Source organism: Giraffa tippelskirchi, chromosome 10, assembly GCF_054371585.1.
Source record: "Giraffa tippelskirchi isolate mGirTip1 chromosome 10, T2T-mGirTip1v1.2.pri, whole genome shotgun sequence".
In the NCBI taxonomy this organism is placed as follows: Eukaryota; Metazoa; Chordata; class Mammalia; order Artiodactyla; family Giraffidae; genus Giraffa; species Giraffa tippelskirchi.
Window position 1 is genome coordinate 103,330,592 of NC_137284.1, and position 21,454 is coordinate 103,352,045.

General features: G+C 36.6%; 1 protein-coding gene and 1 long non-coding RNA gene across 12 annotated transcripts in view; one reads left to right on the top strand and one right to left on the bottom strand.

Annotated features, from left to right (window-relative positions):
• Positions 1–21,454, top strand: part of IMMP2L (inner mitochondrial membrane peptidase subunit 2) — a 917,103-nt gene that overhangs the window by 734,960 nt on the left and 160,689 nt on the right. The window lies entirely within an intron of this gene.
• On the bottom strand, positions 1,291–16,849 carry LOC145524597 (uncharacterized). The gene is made up of 2 exons (XR_014067700.1): positions 16,586–16,849; positions 1,291–3,523 (listed from the first exon to the last, which is right to left on the bottom strand). It is a non-coding gene; the product is annotated as an uncharacterized LOC145524597 (long non-coding RNA).

The window sequence follows — 21,454 nt, forward strand, 5'->3', positions numbered from 1 at the left end:
TTCTTTCACTTAATAATATGCATTTTTCTTTCATGCCATGGTTTGATAGGTCCTTTCTTTTTAACACTAAATAAAATTCCATTTCTAGAAGTACTACCATGTATGCATTCACTTGGTGAGGGACATCCTGGTTGCTTCTGAGTTCTGGTGATTATGAATCAGCTTCTATAAACATCTATGTGCAGGTTTTTGTGGGGACACAAGTTTTCAACTGATTTGAGTAAATACCTATACCTATGTGTATGATTGCTGGAGTGTTTCGTAAAAGTACGTTTGGCTTTATAAAAAAACTGCCAGACTATCTTCCAGAGTAGCTGCACCATTTTTTATTTCAATTAGCAATGTATGAGAGTTCCTGTTGCTCCATGTCCTGTCCAGTATTTGGTATTGTCAGTGTTCCAGATTTTGGCTACTCTAATAGATGTATAGTGGTATCTCGTTGTCTTGATTTGTAATTCCCTAAGTGATATATGATGTGGAGCATATTTTCATACGCATATTTGCCATCTATGTGTCTTCATTGAGAAGTGAGGTCTTTTGCCCTTTTTAAAAATTGGGTTATTTGTTTTCTTGTTGCTGAGCTTTAATAGTATTTTGTATATTTTGGATAATAGTCCTTTGTAAGATATGTGTTTTGTGACTATTTTCTCTTAGTCTGTGATTTGTCTTCTCACTTTCTTGACAGTTTTTTTTTTTCCCCCATAGAGCAGAAGTTTAATCATCTTATCAATGATTTATTTCTTTCATGGACTATGGTCTTTATGTTATATCAAAAATTCCTCACTCTACCTAAGGCCATCTAGATCTTCTTCTGAGATATCCTCAAGGAGTTTGATAGTTTTGTGTTTTATATGTATGTCTCTGGTCCATTTTTAGGTAATTTTTGTGAAATGTGTAGAGTCTGCATCTAGGTTCACCTTAAGCAAATGTATATCCAGTTGTTCTGGGCTTTCCTGGTGGCTCAGACAGCAAAGAATCCACCAGCAATGCAAGAGACCTAGCTTAGATTCCTGGTGTGGGAAGATCCCCTGGAGAAGGGAATGGCTACCCACTCCAGTATTTTTGCCTGGAGAATTCCATGGACAGAGGAGCCTCGTGGACTACAGTCCCTGGGGTTGCAGAGTTGGATACAACTGAGCGACTAACAATTTCATTTTTTCTGTGTGTCAAAAATACGAGGCTACCACAGTTAAAGACTGAAAAAAGACTTTCTTTGGAAAGCTCTAAATTCTCTAATAATACAGTTCTTTCAAATAAAAGACTTTAAAAAAGACCTTGAAATTCTCAGAATTTTGATGAGTACTCTCAGTTTTATTAGGAAATTGTCACTTTGGCCTAAAGAATTCTACATTTCCTTTTACATTAATCAAAGGAAGTAACCCACTAGTCATTTCCAGTTCAACAAAAAAGAAACAATAAAGGAAAAGAACATCAGTCAGTTGTTTATGTGTTGTGAACTAGCTACACAAAATGATTGATCTAATGATCTTAGATGTGATCAGAAAGCAGAAATGAGTGCTCTCTTAGTTTTCTCAAATTGGTATAGGCTTCGAGCAGGTCTATTCCAGTTAATGTTGTGTGTTCCAGGTATTTCTAAGATATAAAGCTGAATTCTGAATCATCAGTTTGGTTGGTCATGGACCATAGATTTCAAACTGGTTAATACTTGGTTTTCATTCTCTCCCCCTCTGCTATTCCAAAGAATTTTATTTATTTTAAAATGTTCCATAAACTTTAGTTTGGAAGCAATAATCATCTCCCTGGAGTTCTTAGGAACTAAGGATGCCTTGTGACTAATCTAGACCTACATTTTTGTACAGATAAATGTATGGAGAAAAATAGTATAAAGCCATCCCCAAATGGATACCAAAGAATATTCTAAATCAGTTCAGTTCAGTTCAGTCGCTCAGTCGTGTCCGACTCTTTGGGACCCCATGAACCGCAGCACGCCAGGACTCCCTGTCCATCATCAACTCACGGAGTCCACCCAAACCCATGTCCATCGAGTCGGTGATGCCATCTAACCATCTCATCCTCTGTCGTCCTCTTCTCCTCCTGCCCTCAATCTTTCCCAGCATCAGGGTCTTTTCCAATGAGTCAGCTCTTCACATCAGGTGGCCAAAGTATTGGAGTTTCAGCTTCAACATCAGTCCTTCCAATGAACACCGAGGACTGATCTCCTTAAGGATGAACAGAGTGGATCTCCTTGCAGTCCAAGGGACTCTCAAGAGTCTTCTACAACACCACAGTTCAAAAGCCCTAAATCTTCAGTGCTCAGCTTTCTTTCTAGTCCAACTCTCACATCCATACATGACCACTGGAAAAACCATAACCTTGACTAGACAGACCTTTGTTGGCAAAATAATGTCTCTGCTTTTTAATATACCATCTAGGTTAGTCATAACTTTCCTTCTAAGTAGTAAGTGTCTTTTAATTTCATGGCTGCAATCACCATCTGCAATGATTTTGGAGCCCAGAAAAATAAAGTCAGCCACTGTTTCCCATCTATTTGCCATGAAGTGATGGGACTGGATGCCATGATCTTAGTTTTCTGAATGTTGAGCTTTAAGCCAACTTTTCACTCTCCTCTTTTACTTTCATCAAGAGGCTCTTTAGTTCTTCTTCACTTTCTGCCATAAGGGTGGTGTCATCTGCATATCTGAGGTTATTGATATTTCTCCCAGCAATCTTGATTCCAGCTTGTGCTTCCTCTAGCCCAGCGTTTCTCATGATGTACTCTGCATATAAGTTAAATAAGCAGGGTGACAATATACAGCCTTGACATACTCCTTTTCCTATCTGGAACCAGTCTGTTGTTCCATGTCCAGTTCTAACTGTTGCTTCCTGACCTGCATACAGGTTTCTCAAGAGGCAGGTCGGATGGTCTGGTATGCCCATCTCTTTCAGAATTTTTCACAGTTTATTGTGATCCACACAGTCAAAGGCTTTGGCATAGTCAATAAAGCAGAAATAGATGTTTTTCTGGAACTTGCTTGCTTTTTCGATGATCCAGCGGATGTTAGCAATTTGATCTCTGGTTCCTCTGCCTTTTCTAAAACCAGCTTGAACATCTGGAAGTTCACGATTCATGTATTGCTGAAGCCTGGCTTGGAGAATTTTGGGCATTACTTTACTAGTGTGTGAGATGAGTGCAATTGTGTGGTAATTTGAGCATTCTTTGGCATTGCCTTTCTTTGGGATTGGAATGAAAACTGACCTTTTCCAGTCCTGTGGCCACTGCTGAGTTTTCCATACTTGCTGGCATATTGAGTGCAGCACTTTCACAGCATCATCTTTGAGGATTTGAAATAGCTCAACTGGAATTCCATCACCTCCACTAGCTTTGTTCGTAGTGATGCTTTCTAAGGCCCACTTGACTTCACATTCCAGGATGTCTGGCTCTAGGTGAGTGATCACACCATCGTGATTATCTGGGTCATGAAGATCTTTTTTGTACAGTTCTTCTGTGTATTCTTGCCGCCTCTTCTTCATATCTTCTGCTTCTGTTTCTAAATCAAGGATTCTAAATCAAAGAGGATAAACATTTAAAAACCACTATAATTTTTGAGATTTTTTTTCATACCTGTCTTTTTCCAAGAGAATTTTGGGAGTGTTTTTCTTTTAAACCTAAAAAATATTACAGATGTCATTGAAAAGGAACAGAGAAGAAAAGGGAGGAAGCAATAATTATTGCTGTGAAGATGAGTGTGATAGGTGCAGTTAAGCATCAGTTTGGTGGTAAGCTTCCTGGCAGCCCAGGAGAAAAGAGAGATACTGTAGATAACATAGTTTTTATAGTCAGGAAAATGATTTCATACCATTTCTTATAAAGAGAGTTGACTGTGAGTGATGTATTAGCAGTGTCCTTCTTAACATTTTTATGGCAAAGGCTGTAGCAGAAATCACTTAGCTCTTTGTGATCATGATCAAAATAAAAGATGATGCCATAACCTCGAAACACTTGTAAATCAAGCTAATATTTCATACAGTGAAGTTGTTATTCATCACTGCAGAGATTTAATCAACCCAAAGACAGAAAAGCCTTGAGTACCCCGAGGACTGACTAGATTCCAAATCCCATAGGCTGGTTTTTTTCAATATGAGTATCCATTAGAGTCAAATAAAGTTCTTGTTAAAAATATAGGTTGTTTGCCTCTATTCCTGATATGTCTGATTTAGGCAGTACATGATGAGATCCAGGCATCTGAGTTTTTAACAGGTACCTGATAGGATTCTACTGCAACTGGTCTAGCCCTTGCAAACCCCTCACTTGGACTCTCTTTATCAGATTTCTTTTATGTGAGTTAAAATTTTTATAGGAATTGGGTAACAATTTTCTCAATGTTATACTATCTGAAGACAGGCTAGATGGCAGGTATTCTATAGCACAGATTAAAGGCAGGTCTACAAGGGATCAAACAGATGGTAGGGCTTTCATTCTATTACAAGAATTACAGAGTGAGACTGGTACCCTAGGCTATACAGACCAGCTACCCAAAGGTTTCTTACGGTTAAGGCTGGGTTCTCTGCAAGAAACAGTTGTGAGTTTGCTCCAGCATTTGGGTCACTGATTAATTCAATGTCAAATTACAACAAGTCAGAGATGGTTTTTATTTAGAAATCTTTAAAGAAAGTGTTACCTGTGTCATATCATATTTATCCAAAAAGCCTTAATATGACCCTGTACAGGTCTCCAGATATGTCTGCAAGGATGAGTGAGAGGCTAAATGTTCCTCAGACAATTGAACACATTGACCTGTTACATGATGCGATTTAATATCGATCAGATGAATGTCTGCCAGAGGCAGTGGTTTTTGTTACATCAAGGTTAATGATGAGTCATTCTTGCAACAGCTGGCAGATCCCAGAACTCCTCGTCTCTTAAGACCACTCCTGTTTAATGAGCATCATGCATTTCATCAGCATTTAGGAGGCCTATAATATTGAGAGTTTTTACTTTTTTATTATTAATTAAAAAACCCTGGTCCGAACCTCTGTTGATTAACTGGCAACATTCCATGCATATCTTCACGTAAATGTTCAATTAACATATGTATTACTTTTTATACCAGAAAGAGAAAATGGACATTCTCCCTTTTCCAAATCAATGTCTCTTAAGTAGAAGACTGATTTGACATGTCAGGTCTTGCTGACTGTTCAAGACCCATATAATTTTTTATCTTTTATAAGAAAATACTCTGATTGTCCCTTTACATGAATTTGTAGCAGATAAAATAATGTCACTTTCACTGTAGATCAGCAGGCTTATGGACGGCTGCTTCTGTCTTGCCTTAATTTTTAGATGGCATGTTCTAGGTGATTGGTTTCCCTTCTAGAAATCAGCATAATTTTTCCACCTATCTTGACAATGGCATCACTCTGCCTTTAACTAAATGTACTTATAACCTTTCAAAATCTGTACATGCTTTTTAGCTGAGAACTAAAGAGAAAGAGAAAGAAAAACTTGACACAAAAAGAACTCTTACCTTTAAAAGGTAGAGTCCCTTAGATTGCTTTACCCTACAATCTCACTTTAACAAACTTGATGATGAGTGTTTTTAAGTGGTAGTTTTGATGCAGTTCTCACTGTTTTTTTTTTTTTAACTGAAATTTCTATAAATTCGGTAGCTTTGGAAGAAAGCACATTTGCTCAGAAGAATGGTCGCTGTAGTAGGTGAGTGGCTCAAAACTTACAAGAGTTATGTGGCAAAAGAAAATTGAGACTTTACATATTGTCAAAACTTTTTCTAAAACTTTAGGAAATAATGTAGCTTACAATAAACACACAGTTTATCCATTGGTGGGTTTATCATATTATTTTATGATCATTGGGTTGATTGATTAGTTAATGCTCCCATAATCGAGTATAATTTGTAAAGAAAGTGCCCATATACAAATTAAAATATAGGTTGACAAGTGCATGTCTAATTTTAACCTTAAGGAATGGCATATCTAATTGAACTATTGTGGGACTAACTATAATGGTCAAATAAAGGTGGGATGTTTGTCAAGGAAACTTGGAGAAGAGTGTTGGCAGAGTTTTGGAAGAAAGAAGAGGGACAAAATTGGACTGGGAAAATAGAATTATCATTCAAGTTGAATAAATCGACAGATGGCTAAAGATACAAGGGATACCAAATGTTCCCTTTAGGATCATGAAGAGTTATCTTCCTTCTTTTGCAGAGTCTGCGTCTGCTCGGAATGGTTCTTAGCACAGAATTGGGTGTTTGGAAGATTGTCTCATTCATCTTGCACATTTTACCCTATGAAACAAAGCCGTAAGAAGTAATCTGACTTCTCCCTGTCCAAACTACTGGCTGTGGTGGAGGTGGAGCCAGAATGCCCAGTTTCTAATATAGAGTGTATTATGCTGTCTTGCAGTACTATATCACCCCATTTTTAGATCTCTATTATCCTGAACATTTTAGACTTATAGAGAAGATAGAAGTGTCTATTGTAGAGGACTTTAGGTTAGTAACCTCAGTGGCCCATTATTATTTTTTTTTTCTATTATGATCTATTTCTTGCTAGGGAAAACTTTGGTAATCATTTAAGATTTCTTTCTAAATTACGGTTAACCTTGGTTCTCCACCACATTCGTATATTTTGCCTGTTATCTTCTTAGTGTGTATTCTTAGATTGACTGACTTTTTTTTTTTTTTTAACTGTCTCATCCTGGTGTGTTTTCTTAAATTGTGATGAAACTGTCCTTAAAAACGTAACTGTCCCTTCATAGGTTCTATTGTTAACATGAGTTTTGGAATATATTCTTTAGGAAAAAACCCACAGCTCTAGAAACCCTGCTTTCTTTTCTCTTTATTCAAGAGAAATTTGTTTTATGCTTTCTATATTTCAGGCATCATCTACACTCTGGGATACAAAATCATATGTGGATAGTCACTGACTTCTAGAACTTTACATCCAGTAGGGAACAGATATGTGTAAGCAAACAATACTAGACACTCAGGCAAACCATTTTATTTCAAAAATATGGCATGCAGTTTGAGGTCTGACCATTTGATAAAAACTCCTTTAAGCTGATTTTTACTTAAATGTCTTCAGTCTGTGTGAGATGTTTTTAAAATGATAATTTTTAAATCAGTGTATTCACTTATCAATTACTTTTTATTATTTCATTTGGCTAGATTAGCTATTTGTCATGGGATTTAAGGTTTAGTCCTATGGCTAGTCAAGGTCTACACTATTCAGTAATATTTCAAGTTACAACATTGTTAAGACAGACAAGAAAAACACACATTTGTATTATTTTTGACACAATAAACTTTAATGTAGAACACTTTTAATGACCAGCATTTTATATTAATAAAAAGACTACATAATTCTTTCCTATGGATTTTCAAAAATTACTCGGAATAAGTGTTCCACAGGATTCATTCCAGAGGGGTTTAGTAAAGTCTAATAGGTATAATATTAAATTCATTCTTTATTTTTCCTGCTGATAATAACAGTTGTCAAACTGTTTTTAAAAAGAAAAATATAAATGTGCTAAATGAAAAATGTAGATAGCTATTTCTAAATTTTTGGTATTATTAGAAACTTGTCAAATATTAAAATGCATGTATTTAAAAAAATGTGTATGCAGTATCTGAGTAACACTATTTTATTTTAAGAATATGGTACTATTTATTGATGATCATAAGCAATATGCTTCCCTGGTGGCTCAGACGGTAAAGAATCCATCTGCAATGGGGGAGACCTGGATTTGATCCCTGAGTTGGGAAGACACCCTGGAGGAGAACATGGCAACCCACTCCAGTATTCTTGCCTGGAGAATCCCTATGGACAGAGGAGCCTGGCGGTCGCAAAGAGTGGGACACGGATGAACTACATGACACAACTAAACACAAGACATAAGAAATATACTCTTGTTTTTAGATGATTTAATAATATCCTTAGTAAATATTGAGCCCACACCTTTAAACAGAACAATTATTCTACCTGATGTCAGAACAGCATTTTTAAAATGTATTAAAGTCAATCCATTTTTGTGGTTATTGTTTACTATGAAAGTTATAGTTTCTTTAGCTATTTCCTATTAAAGCCAAATAACCCACATAAATAATCATTATTCATTATTTTGCTTTGAAAACTCTATTTAGTTGAATTTTTATTTCATGAAAAAGTCAGATAAAATTATGTCTACCATTTTATTTTTAACAATTGTAGTTTCAATTTTTAGCATTTTCTTAAGTCTATCTTATAAAGGTACTTCTGAAGAGAAAAATAGGAACATGATAGTCAAGATCAAGTGTCAAAATAATGATAAAAGAGGCACTATCTATCTTCATGTATAGGAGAGCATTTTCTTCTTTAAAAGTCCCCTAAAGGTCCCATCATCTCATACGCTATAGAAAATGGCCTGACACTCTACCTTAAAAGAAACCAGCTTTTACTGTCTGAGATCATTCCCACTGCTATCCTAATTACCACACATCACTATATATGCACTCAATGCATACTGTTTATAGAAACTTTGGGAGGATGGAAGAAAATATAAGGAAGAATAGAAACTCATGAACATAAAATCCAGAGGTTAAAGTGTATAAATATTTTACAAAAGCAATCTTTTTCTAATAAAACTAATATATATCTTTTCTAAAACAAATCATCTAATCATTGCTGTTCAGTCACTATGCCGTGGCTGACTCTTTGCAACCCCGTGGACTGCATCATGCCAGGTTTCCCTGTCCTTCACTATGTCTCGGAGTTTGCTCAAACTCATGTCCACTGAGTTGGTGGTACCATCCAACTATCTCATCCTCTGTCGCCCTCTTCTCCTCCTGCTTTCAGTCTTTCCCAGTATCAGGCTCTTTTCCAATGAGTCATCTCTTCACGTCAGGTAGCTGAAGTATTGAAGCTTCAGCTTCAGCATCAGTCCTTCCAATGAATACTCGGGGTTGATTTTCTCTAGGATTGGCTGGTTTGATCTCCTTGCAGTCCAAGGGACTCTCAAGAGTTTTCTCTAGCACCACCATTTGAAAACATCAGTTCTTCATTCTCAGCCTTCTTTAGGGTCCAACTCTCATATCCATATATGACTACTGGAAAACAACATAGCTTTGACTATATGGACCTTTGTTGGTAAAGTGATGATGTTGGTAAAGTGATGTTGGTAAAGTTTTAATATGCTATCTAGGTTTGTCATAGCTTTTCTTTCTAAGAGTAAGCATCTTTTAATTTCTTGGCTGCAGTCATTGTCCACAGTGATAAAACTAATACATATCTTTTTAAAAACAAATCAACTAATACATACAGGTATAAAATAGAAATTTCAAGTTCCACCAGAATGAACCATTTTGGTTTATCACCATAATGTTTTTGTGTTCACATATGTTTCTGTTTGTCTTCTTCCTGTTTCTATGTCTATATTCGTATCAGAGATGTACTCAGAGATGTATCTTCAAATGAAACCATGTTATAATTTTGTTCTATGACCACTTGTATAATTAAACTTGTCACAGACATTTCCTCCTGTTTGCTCCATAATCTATTGCAGCATAAGATGCCATCTCAAAATTTAATGACTTAAAACAACAGCAGCATCTCCAGTCTTGGGCAGGCTCAATGGGGACAGCCTGTCTCCATTCCACTTGGCATCAGCTGGGATAGCTCGAAGTCTGGGGGCTGGAATCATGGGGAAACTTGTTCACTCAAGTATCTGGCAGTTGATGCTGGCTTTTGGCTGGGCCCATCCTTTGGAATGTCTTCTGTTTGTGCTCTCCATGTGGCCTGGGTTTCTATTGGGAAACATTTCCCCATGAATATTTCATGTTTCTACATGGTCCAGTTCTTCTGAACAAAGGCATTTACAGCCAATTTAAGAATGTTTTTATAAGGAGATTTTCAAGGATAGTAAAACTTAGGGACATCTTCCTCCCAGTCCAAGGTGGTAAAGATAAAATCCTATCATTCCCTTCCCCAGAAGATGTACTTATCCAGAACCAAAATATAGTCTCTCTCTTCTTAGGGGAGGACTGGATATCACCAGCAGCCCTGTGTTATATCAGAGTTATATCAGAGTGTTATATCCCCTAGTGTGGGGATTCTTCTTCTATAATGCACCCCACTGCACGGATTCATTATAGATGGCTGCCACTCTGTCACCCTGCAGGGACTGGGGTTTGGGAAACACAAGCAAGGTATTGCTCTAGTTGCTGCTTCTACTGTGACTAATAAGCTGTCTTTGTTTCTGATCCTGAGGCCTCATGTTTTCTGTACGTGTGTGAGAGAGAGAGAGAAAAGAAAAGAAAATGCAAAATATTATATGTATATATGTGTGTACATACTACATACATACATACTGTGGCAGTCTAGGAATCTTTAATTGCAAATAAGGTTAAATCTCATTCCTTTCACATTACCTGACTTAACAGTTTCCTTCCAAAGTGGTCACTGTGTTCAAAAGGCAGTTTTCTGGAGACAAACAGAATCAGGTGGAAGCTGTATCACCTTGAATATCATAGCTTCAGAAGCCATGCTGTGTCAGTCTTGATGGATTTTATTGGTCAATCACCCACAAGGGCCTAAGTTCAAGGTTAGAGGAAGTAGACACCAACTCTTAATAAGAGAATGGTAAGATTCTGGAAGAAAATGTGAGACCGGAAATATTGCCTGGACACTTTTTTAAATATCAATACAACTGGGACTCAATATAATCAATACAAGTTGTATATCAATACAACTGAAGATATCTCATCCTGTTTAACTTGTGCATAATTTAAATTCTTATTGATGGACACTGAGAATTTCCACTTTCCTTTAGCTTAGGATTCCTAAGAGTAATGAGTAAGGCAAAGGCTCGTGTGCCATAACATTGTGGGTTTGTCCAGTCCTAGGGGGTTAGTGAGAGAGAAAAGAAAGTGAGACAGGATGGCGAGAGAGGCAAAGTGAGGATGATTTATTGAGTTGCCCAATGCTCAGTATACAGCACAATTGATTGTTCAGTCTTGCAGAACCATATTCTAAGAGGTGACATAAACATTGTCTCAGGACAAGGAAGGAAGGGAGAGTAATTTATCTGCTGACTCCCATTTCCCATTGTTCAGTCTCCTTGTGGGACATGCTTTCCTTTGTGCATCATTTGCGTGCTTGAGTACTGCCACTTCTACCTTGGACTCAGTAAATCTGAAGTGGCTTACAAGAGGTGATGAATATTTTTCTTACTGTCATGAATTTTTATATAAAACTCATCTATCTAGATTAATTCATGTGTACTTGCCAAATTATATTCTTAACATAAGTTATAGAATTGAAATCTCAAAATGATCACATGTGCATTTTATATTTGCATCTATTGACAAATATTACTAATTTTCATCCTATGCAATGTATATTCTACCAAGGAATCACAGAACTTAATCTTGTTTTGTAGACTTAATGTCCTGTATTAGTCGCTCAGTTGTGTCCGAATCTTTGAGACCTCATAGACTGTAGCCTGCCAAGCTCCTCTGTTCATGGAATTCTCCAGGCAAGAATACTGGAATGGGTTGCCATTTCTTTCTCCAGGGGATCTTCCCAACCCAGGGATCGAACCTGGGTTTCCTGCCTTGCAGGCAGATCCTCTACCAACTGACCCACCAGGGAAGCCCAAATCCACGTCCTAAGTGCTATCGATCTAAAACATAAACAGAAAATAATTTTTTTGTTTTCCTAGTTTCTATTTAATTTGTTTTCTGAGAGTGAACTTCTTTTCATTTGATTATTATTGTTATTTTCCTTTAGTAAGTTGTTTTTCATATATTTTTCTATTTTTTTCATGGGGTGTATTCCGTTTTTCTTTTTGATGGTTTAGCTATGTATACAATGAAGAAGTAGTGTTTAAGTTTGTACATATGTTTTCTAGTTTTCATTTATCTATTAATTTTGCTTTTCAGCCTACATTAACACATTTTGATCATCCAAAATCCATAGTTTACACTAGGGTTCACTCTTAGGGGTATACTTTATATGACAAATATATATTATGACTGTACAATTGTGATGGGCTTCCCAGGTGGCTCAGTGGTAATGAATTTGCCTGCCAGTGCAAGGAGATGCAAGAGACACGGGTTCAATCCCTGGGTCTGGAAGATCACCTTGAGAAGAAAATGGCAACCCACTCCAGTATTCTTGCCTGAAGAATCCTATGGACAGAGGAGCCTGGTGGGTGCTACAGTCCATAGGGTTACAAAGAGTCAGATACAACTGAGTCACTGAGCATGCATACCTATACACCATTGTGATACATTCAGAATATATTCATTCCCCTGAATATCTATGCTCTGCATATTCACACTCCTCCACCTCATAATCCCTGGCAACCACAGGCTCTTTAGCTATCTCCATAGTTTTGTCTTTTTCAGAATGTCATGTAGAGTTGACCTTTCCACAATATTTGGAAGGTAGGTGTGGGTTAGGAGCTCCCTAATTCTGGATCAAGACTTATTCACTGCTCTATTACAGAAAAAATTATAAAACGTATATACCAAAATATTTTCCAGTGATCAGTAAAGAATAAATTTTACTTTATTCCTTGGTATATTCTACATTATCTGAAATTTTTTCAAGTAAGTGTATGTTACATTTATTATAATCAGGCTAAAAGAAATACAAAGTAAAATATATAATGCTAGTACAAAAATACATGAAGAAAGTCAGTTGCTTTGCATATATTATATTCTCCCCACCCATGCTGTATATTTTTGAAAGTTTTATAACAAACCTTTTTTAAATGAAAATATACTTGATTTACAATGTTGTATTATAATAGTTTCATGCGTATAGCAAAATGATTCAGTTTATATATATATTTATATGTATATTCTTTTTAGATTCTTTTTCATTTTAGGTTATAAGATATTGAGTATAATTATATAGTATATATATAGTACACTAGTTATATAATAGAGTGATATATAGTAGACCCTAGTTGGTTATTCATTTATATATATAATAGTGTGTATATGTTAATCTAAAATTCCTAGTTTATCCCTTATTCCTCCCTTCCCCCTTTGTTAACCATGAGTTTGTTTTTTTATGTCTGTGAGTCTTTCTACAACAAACTACTGTATGCTGGCTAAAATTTTCTAAATCTTATTGAAACAATCCTACAATTTTAATTTGTTACAATGTATGTATTTTGATTCTTAAACAGTGGCATAATTCAACAAATATTTTTGACGGTGTGATAAGTAACATTTTTTGTGTCCATGTTGTTAAATCTATAGACATGCAATATTTGAGAATGTGACATAACAAGAGTTTATAGGATAAGAGACCTTAAGCTGGCTACCGAAGAGAATTACCTAGGAGCTTTTTAAAAATACTAATGATCAGGTCTCACCATAAATAATTCTAATTCTGGTAGTTGGGGAGTGGAGCTGATATTTTTCCGAAGTTCTCAGACTGAAACAAAAATAAATAATGAACATGTATTTTTCACTCATCATTCATCAGTCACTGTCATTATGTGGTGATGCTGTACTCTGCTGTGTCCACCTCTTTGTGACCCCATGGACTGTAGCCTGCCAGGCTCCTCTGTCTATGGAATTTTCCAGGCAAGAATACCACAACAAGCTGCCCTTTCCTATTCCAGGGAATCTTCCTGACCCAGGGATAAAACCTGCATCTCTTGCGTTTCCTGCATTGGCAGGCAGATTCTTTACCACTGTGCCACCTGGGAAGCCCTAAATGAACATTAAGCTGATATTGTGTACTACTTGCTAAGCATTGTGCTAGGTGCTAAAGAAGACAGATATAAAAATAAATAATATATAAGACCAATGAATAAAAGAGAGAGGAAAGGAAAGTGAGAGAGAAGTCTGAGCATACTCTAGCACAGAATCAGCTGCTCTCTTGAATTTTAGGTTGAAATACTAAAATTATGGCACACATTACTTTAAAATTTCAGCTGCTGAGAATTGGGAGGTAGAAGCACAAGCTACCCAATTTCCTAGACAAAATGAGAAAGTAAGGAAATTTTTGCCCAGGGCTCCCCAGCCTCCATTTCTGGGATGACTCTTCTAATCCTCTTCATTGAAGCATGACTCCAGAGGTCCTTATGTTGTCTTTGGTGAACATGCAGTGGAACCTGGTGGCTCTCCAGTAAAATTCCTGGCCACAGGTGGTTTCAGGAGAAGCAAAGATAGAAGTGTGGAGGAATTGAGAGAGCAATTCTATCCATCCAGGGCATCTCCACACTCCGTTGTGGAGTTTATGTCTTTACCATCTGTCTTAGTCATCTTGGGCTGCTATAACAAACTAACATAGACTGGTTGACTTATAGATAGCAGAAATTTATTTACTGGATTTCTAAAAGCTGAAAATCTGAGATCAAGGGTCCCAGTGTGGTCAGATTCTGGTGAAGACCTTCTTCCACATTGTAGATTGATGACTTTTGTGTCCTTATATGGCAGAAAGAGAACTTTTCAGCTCTCTTGCCTCTTCCCATACGGGCACAAATATTATTCATGGGGGCTCCACCCTCATGACCTAATTACCTCCCAGTGACACCTCCAAGTACCATCACATTGGGGATTAGATTTTAGCGTACAAATTGGGAGGCACATATAAATTCAGTCTGTAACAGCATCTCTCCTCTGAACTACTGGAAAATTTTCTTAACTGTTCTCCCTGTTACTAGTACCTTCCTGCTCCAATTACTCTTTTACATGGATCTGTAGTTAACTTTCTAAAATGCAATATCTTGTCTGACTTAAATTTGTCCAAGTGTCCTCACTGAACACAGGATAAAATTCAAATCCCTTAGCACATAAAATACCCCCATCGATCCCATCCATTTGTCACAGGTTTACTTTTTCCCAGCCTGTTTTTTTTGTTTCCCTTTAAGTCCAACATTGCTGAACTTCTTTTGTCTCCATTTCATTCCATACTCTCATATGCCTCCATTATTTTGCAACTGCTATTAGCTGGAATATCTTCCCCCATAAGATGCAATTCAATGTTTATCACTTTTGTATCCTTTCCCCTTGTTTCCCTGAACATTTTGTACATGCCTCTAAATACACATTTACCTCTAATAAATCATATTTATTTACTAATTTGTTATATTTCTGGAAAGCAAAATCTAAGCCTTATTGATCTTCGCATTTCCCATCTCTTCAGGGGAACTGGCAAACAATAGATGCTGAAAAATGTTTCTCAAATGAATATTAAATGAATGCACGAACCGGTGTGCTCTGAGGATCCAGAGTCCTCTCTGTGTTGGCAGTGTTGGCAGTGACGGCAGTCTTTTAAAAATGCAAATCTAATCATGTCACTTTTCTGCTTAAATCCTTCCAAAGGCTTCATGTTTCACTTAGATCCCAAGCCTTGGTGTGAAATCCACAATCTTTTCTGGCCTGCTGCCTCTTCCTCCTCCTCCAGTCTGTCTCTCCTCCCCTCCCCCCGCTTCCCTGGAAACTGTCCTCAGCTGCCCCAGCCCCCTCTGCAGGGGATAGTCTTCCCTGGGCACCAATTAGCTGTTAGCTGTTCCTTCCTCCAACTCCAGGTCTAGGTGTGTATACCACTTCCCTGAGGCCCTCCCCAAATCACATTTCCCTAGGATCATCTCAGTTTAGTGCTTTATACATTTTATGATGCTTATTTCAATGTGTGATATATGTTTACCTCTGTCATTTTGTTTAAAGTCTATCCTATTTACTAGCCTTTAGTCCCCACTATGGCAGGGACCTTGTATAATTTGTTCTAAGATGTATTCCCAGCACAGTGCTTGAGACTTATTTGCCCAGTAAACATGACTAAATGAGCCACAAGCTTTAGGATGGTAGTTACTATAGATATTGCTCTACTCCTCTAGTTGCCCTTTATTTTTAACCCTAATGACCCATTCTTATCTAGTAATTATAGAAGTCTGTTAACTGTTTGGCTGGCCCCCTCCATATGCATACTATTATCACCTTTGAATCACAGGTTTGTGTTAATTTATAGCTCTCGAATAATAAATTGGAACATTTGGTTTGTTTTTTTCTTCTAATATTTTGCCAACAAAATTGAAATTAAGTTCTCCTCTGCCTACCGTTTTTGGATTTCTTAAAGACAATTTGGCAGGAGACAGTTATTAAATCATCTTCTTAAACCTTCAAGGTTAGGAATGAATGCAGTACTATTTAAAGTCTGTGCTCACTGTCCTCTTTGTCTTTTTGTTATTGTGGTTATTCCTCATAAAAGTTGACTTTCACATCAGCAGCACAACATGACAGTACAGATTGTCATGAGTAATCCAATAATGACTATGCATTTTATCATAGAATTTTTTTATCTGATTCTCTGATTCGATAGAGCTAATTAAGTTTTTCTAAGCTCTGGTTTTAAACCTAATTAAGACATCTTAAACTGCTCAATTTCCATTTGGGTAACCTGCCTTGTCTATAATTTTCAGGTTTCAAGACTTGTCTAATGAATTTCTTCCATTGCTTTTCTGCAATTAAGCATCTCTTTCATTAAACTGTCAGTCTTCGTCATAAGGCAGACTGCTAGCCAATCAGTCTCATTAATTAAGAGCAAAAGATTTTTTTTTCTTGAGAAGTTCCCTTTGTATACAATATTATTTAGAGGAATGACTTACCATTTAGCAAATGTCCACAAATCCTTTTCTCGGCATGACCAGTTATGGATATTTTGGAAACCGATTTTCTTCCCTCTTCCTCACTCTTGTGCCTCTGATCTCTCAAAATCACCTGTCCCTCTAAGCCCAATTAAAGGTTAAAACACAGGAGCAGTCACATGCTGAGATACAGCAGGGACTTGTGGAAGGTGGCCTGTGGTTTGCCCTTTGGTTTCAGAGTCCAGCAGCAGTTGCCAGCCCCAGGCTTTCCTAGTTGAATATGTCACTTCCCCATCACAATCTGCCTCTGTTGTCCTGTGGCCTGTGGCCCTAAACTCATGCCTCCATTTCAAAGGCATTATGCTACGGCACACCATCTGGTCAGCTGGCCCCGCATCCAGAGAGACTTGGAATCACAGTGCAGAGGAGCTAATTATGTTCAGTGCATGTTTCGTGTTTTGCTATTCCAGCCAAATAAACAAAAATAAATTATTTAAATATTTCCTTTTTGTTCTTCCTGTTCATTAGATTCAAACATATAAGGGGAAGAAAATCTCAAAATAGTGAGAAAATGATTGGAGAAGCTATTGAATGCATTTTGCATAACTGATCCCGCATATGTTCTAAATTGTAATCCTTACGGACTTGAGATGCATAAGAATATTTAATGTGTTTCTGCCCCATTTTACAGTGGACGGTTTTCATGCTCAGTGCTTTAATGTATGTCTACACTGTTAATATATCACTTGGGACTCTAGAGTTCAAAACGTTGAGTATACTTTATGAATTTGAAATTTACTGACCTAGTATTTATTTTAATGAAGATTGTTTATGTTTGTACCCTTTTGAAAACCAGGCCATTGGGACAGAGGCAAATTTCAAAATCTTAATTCTTTTCTTAGATATAATTTGATAATGGACTCATTTATTCTAGTTACTTCTGCAAATGCTTAAGCACCTTCTCTTTGCCGATCCAGATATAATCCAACTTGTATTCAGTATCTCTTACCTATGGATTAATTTTCCCCTAAACCGCATTTCTTAAAGAAGACTTCAAGCAACAGTATTCTAGTATTTGTTAATTCTATAATATGTCTACTGAAGTCATGTAGAATCTGATTTGAAATGCAGTGTGAATGACAAATTTATTATGATGAAAGAAATCCAGGAAGCTATAAAGTAGCATGAACATATTCATGTGGAAATATATGTCAAAAGTCTAATTAAACTAAATGATTCTAGATTAGCCTTAAAAATAGTTATCTAAAAATAAATACCTATAGAGAACTGATCCTGCTTTGTAATCTATCATTAATTTTCATGCAGTTTTCCCATGATAGGATTTTAAGGATAAGAGCTATCTCTTTTTATTTTTAGTGATTTCATCTGTTATTTACTCATTGAGAACATATAACTGTCAATTAAAATTTTTGAAGTAAATATTCTATTGAGAAGCATGTATTATACTCTTGTTAATCCTTCTGACATGGATATTCAAATCCAAGGCTTTAAAGTCTTAAGCTAACTATACATGTAAAGGTGCTACTTTTTTCTATTTTATTGAATGAGCCACTGAATTAAATAAATGGCATTAAATAGTATCTTTTTTGCTTGAACACTTAGTGTCTTCTCACTGCTAGAACCCAGCCAATTGTTTATTATAATTAAATATTACCAAAATTGAGTTTATACCCACCAGATTTCTAAAATGTGTAATTAACAGTTCCATTAATATCAGATAGTTTTAAATAGTCTCTGAGAGAAAGTTTAGTGTGTGGGCTTGTATGCAGAAGTTTAAAAAAAAAACAAATAGTATATAGAAAATAAACAAAAAGTTTTTTCGTAAGTATGCGTATGAAATTATCTGTTGGGGCAAAGACAGATAATTTTTCATTGCTTTTACAAATATCACATTGTGTGTACACAAATTATAGAATGATAGACATTTTTAAAAGTCTTGATATAATGTTTCTGAATACAGTTTCATTCTGTCATATGTAAATTTAAATTATTTCAAGTTAGCATTTAGATAATAAATCTTTTCATGGAATGTTCTACCTTTCTTTTTCCCCTGCATTAATGTGACAATACACTTACCTTCTCACTTCGATCTAAGCAAACCTTAACTAATAATATCAAATAGTGCTCTCAAAACCTATAAACTGTTTTGAGAACAGAAACAATTTATAATTTATTTCTACGTGTTACAGCACTCTTAGTAGATTCTTAACGTGTCAAAGCATGGGTCAGGATCCCATAATGAAAGAGATGGCACATTTCATTGGTGTAACTGAGGAATGTTTAGTGAGGGGACTGTTTATAAAGATGTGAGCGGGGATAAGGGGTGGAGAACATTAAAGCAATAGTGGAGAGCTATGACCACTCCTAGGCCTGAGGGTCAGAAGTGGGGAGAGGGTACCAGGATCTGGAAGGGCTGTAGCTGAGCTTCTTGCTCTAAAAGAGAACTGCTGGCAAGAGCTGTGGCCCTTAGAGGACTTCAGGCTACCGCAAAGCCGAAGTCCGGCAGAAAGACAGCCTCATTCTCTGATGCCTTCACAGTGCTTTTCATTGGCCTATTACTGGCTAAACCCCCGAAACAGCCAGGGACTAGAGAAGCCTGTCAATATACTCCATCAAAGACTGCATCTACAGGCACAGAGAAAGATGGAGAAGGGAAGAGAATAGATGGAAGCAAGGGAAGGAGGATTGTGTGCCAACAGGGAATATCTATCTTAGCAGATGTTCAATTGATGAGTGGAACAATGGGGAACAATGGTGAAATCTTTAAATGTTTCAACACATTAAAATATGTTTGCTAAATTCTGGGGCTTGAACTTCACTGAACTCTCTCAAATCATTAATCTAAGTGTGTATATATTTGAGTTCTTGGGTAGAAGGATAGCTGTGAGAGAAGGCAGCAGTTCAGGGAGACACACCTCACATATGCTTTAAGGACTGATCTTTTCTGTCGTAAGTATGGATTTTTGGAAAATCTATATCTTTTATCATCAATCTGGATTAGTCTAATAGGCCTTTTGTTGTTTCTTTGTTTCAATTGGATAAGTATTGTTTACAAGTCCTAATGAATATCACTTTGTTGACTTGATGTTTCTGCTGATGTCTATCTATAACTAATGAATATAAATAGCATAATTTTGCAAAATAACTAATGGGCTTAGTTACTTAAAGATATTCCAAGATCTGTTTCTCACTGAACAAGATAATCCCTTTATTATGTGAATCAATGTCTCCTAATCTATCTTTTGTTTAAATTTGTATGTTCTTATATTAAAGTGGCTTAAATCAAGGGATTTAAGGGACAGATAATAACACTGAAATGAATTGTTGAAGAATTCGTGTGACATTGATTGTGTTGTTGAATCAGTCATATTGATAAGGACATCTAATAGACCTAGAGTATTTGTGGGAAGTAACATCACTAGATCTTAAAACATTTAAGGCTACATTAATTGATGACAGGGATTTTTCCTTTTGATTTTTTTCTGACTCAGATAAACTAGCTGTTCAATTATTCTGTGCGGTGTGCTGTGCTTAGTTGCTCAGTCATGTCTGACTCTTCTGCCACCCCATGGACTGTAGGCTCCTCTGTCATGGGATTTCCCAGGCAAGAATACTGGAGTGGGTTGCCATTTCCTTCTCCAGGGGACCTGCCTGGCCCAGGGATTGAACCCGCATCTGCTGTGTCTCCTGCATTGCAGGTGGATTCTTTACTTCCTGAGCCATCAGAGAAACCCCTCAGTGTTTCTAATGGAACTCATAAACGCATTTAATAAATAAATCATTAGGACCAGCAAAACCATAGATCCCAATGAGTATACAATTCACAAGAAACATAAAGAACGATCCATTGGGATGCATTAAGAAAAAAAAAATAATATACCTACTTCTATTTATTTTCATCAAAAATTAAGTCAAAATGTTGATTAATAGTAGAATATACTAAAAGATGGTTCCTTCTCACCAAGTAGTTGGAGATCCCTACATGGTCTACATCACCCTGTCTTCTTTGGATTGTGTTGTTGTTTTTAAGCAATTGTGAGGTCAACAACAGTTATCCATGTGTCAGATATACATGCATCAAATAAAACCCTTCAGAGCTACCTAAAGAAAAGTAAACAACTTCACCTTACCTCCTCCATCTCATTCCTTTGAGTAACCATTGTTAGATAGCTATCTGTAGCATAGCATTCCTTCTCCATGCTCTTATAAAGATACATAAGCACTCACAGAAACACAGTTTTGCATTTTCCCTTAACTTTCCTGTTTCGTTTTTCTCTCTTCCTCCACCCCATGCCTGCTTCTATCTTCTTTCTCCCTCTTTTTTTCTCCCTCCTTTTCCTAAACTGGAATGATACTATACATATATTCTGTCATTTGTTTCTTTTTATATAATGTATCACATGCATTCCTGATGTGAATACTTAAGATGCAATCCATCCTTTCTAATAGTTGTATAATATTCCATAATATGGAAGTCACATGTTTCCTTTAATGATTCCTCTATTGATCAACATTCAGGTTACTTCCAGTCATGTGCTACTACTGACAATACTATAGTAAATGACTTTGTACAGAAATCCTTATGTATGCTCTTTCAAATGTGTATGGAAAAACTCCCCCAACCTTAGATTGCTGATTCAAAAGGTACCTTTACCTTTAAGTTGTAATGTATATTAGGGCTTCCCTGGTGGCTTAGGTGGTTAAGAGTCTGCTTGCATTGCAGGAGACCAGGGGTTTTATTCCTCGGTCAGAAAGATTCCATTACCATGTTACTTTCCAGAAAGGTGATAGCTCTAAACATGGCCAGTAGCAGTGAATGAGTTCCATTGCATTCCTAGGCATCCTTATTAGTACTGGGTATTATCCATC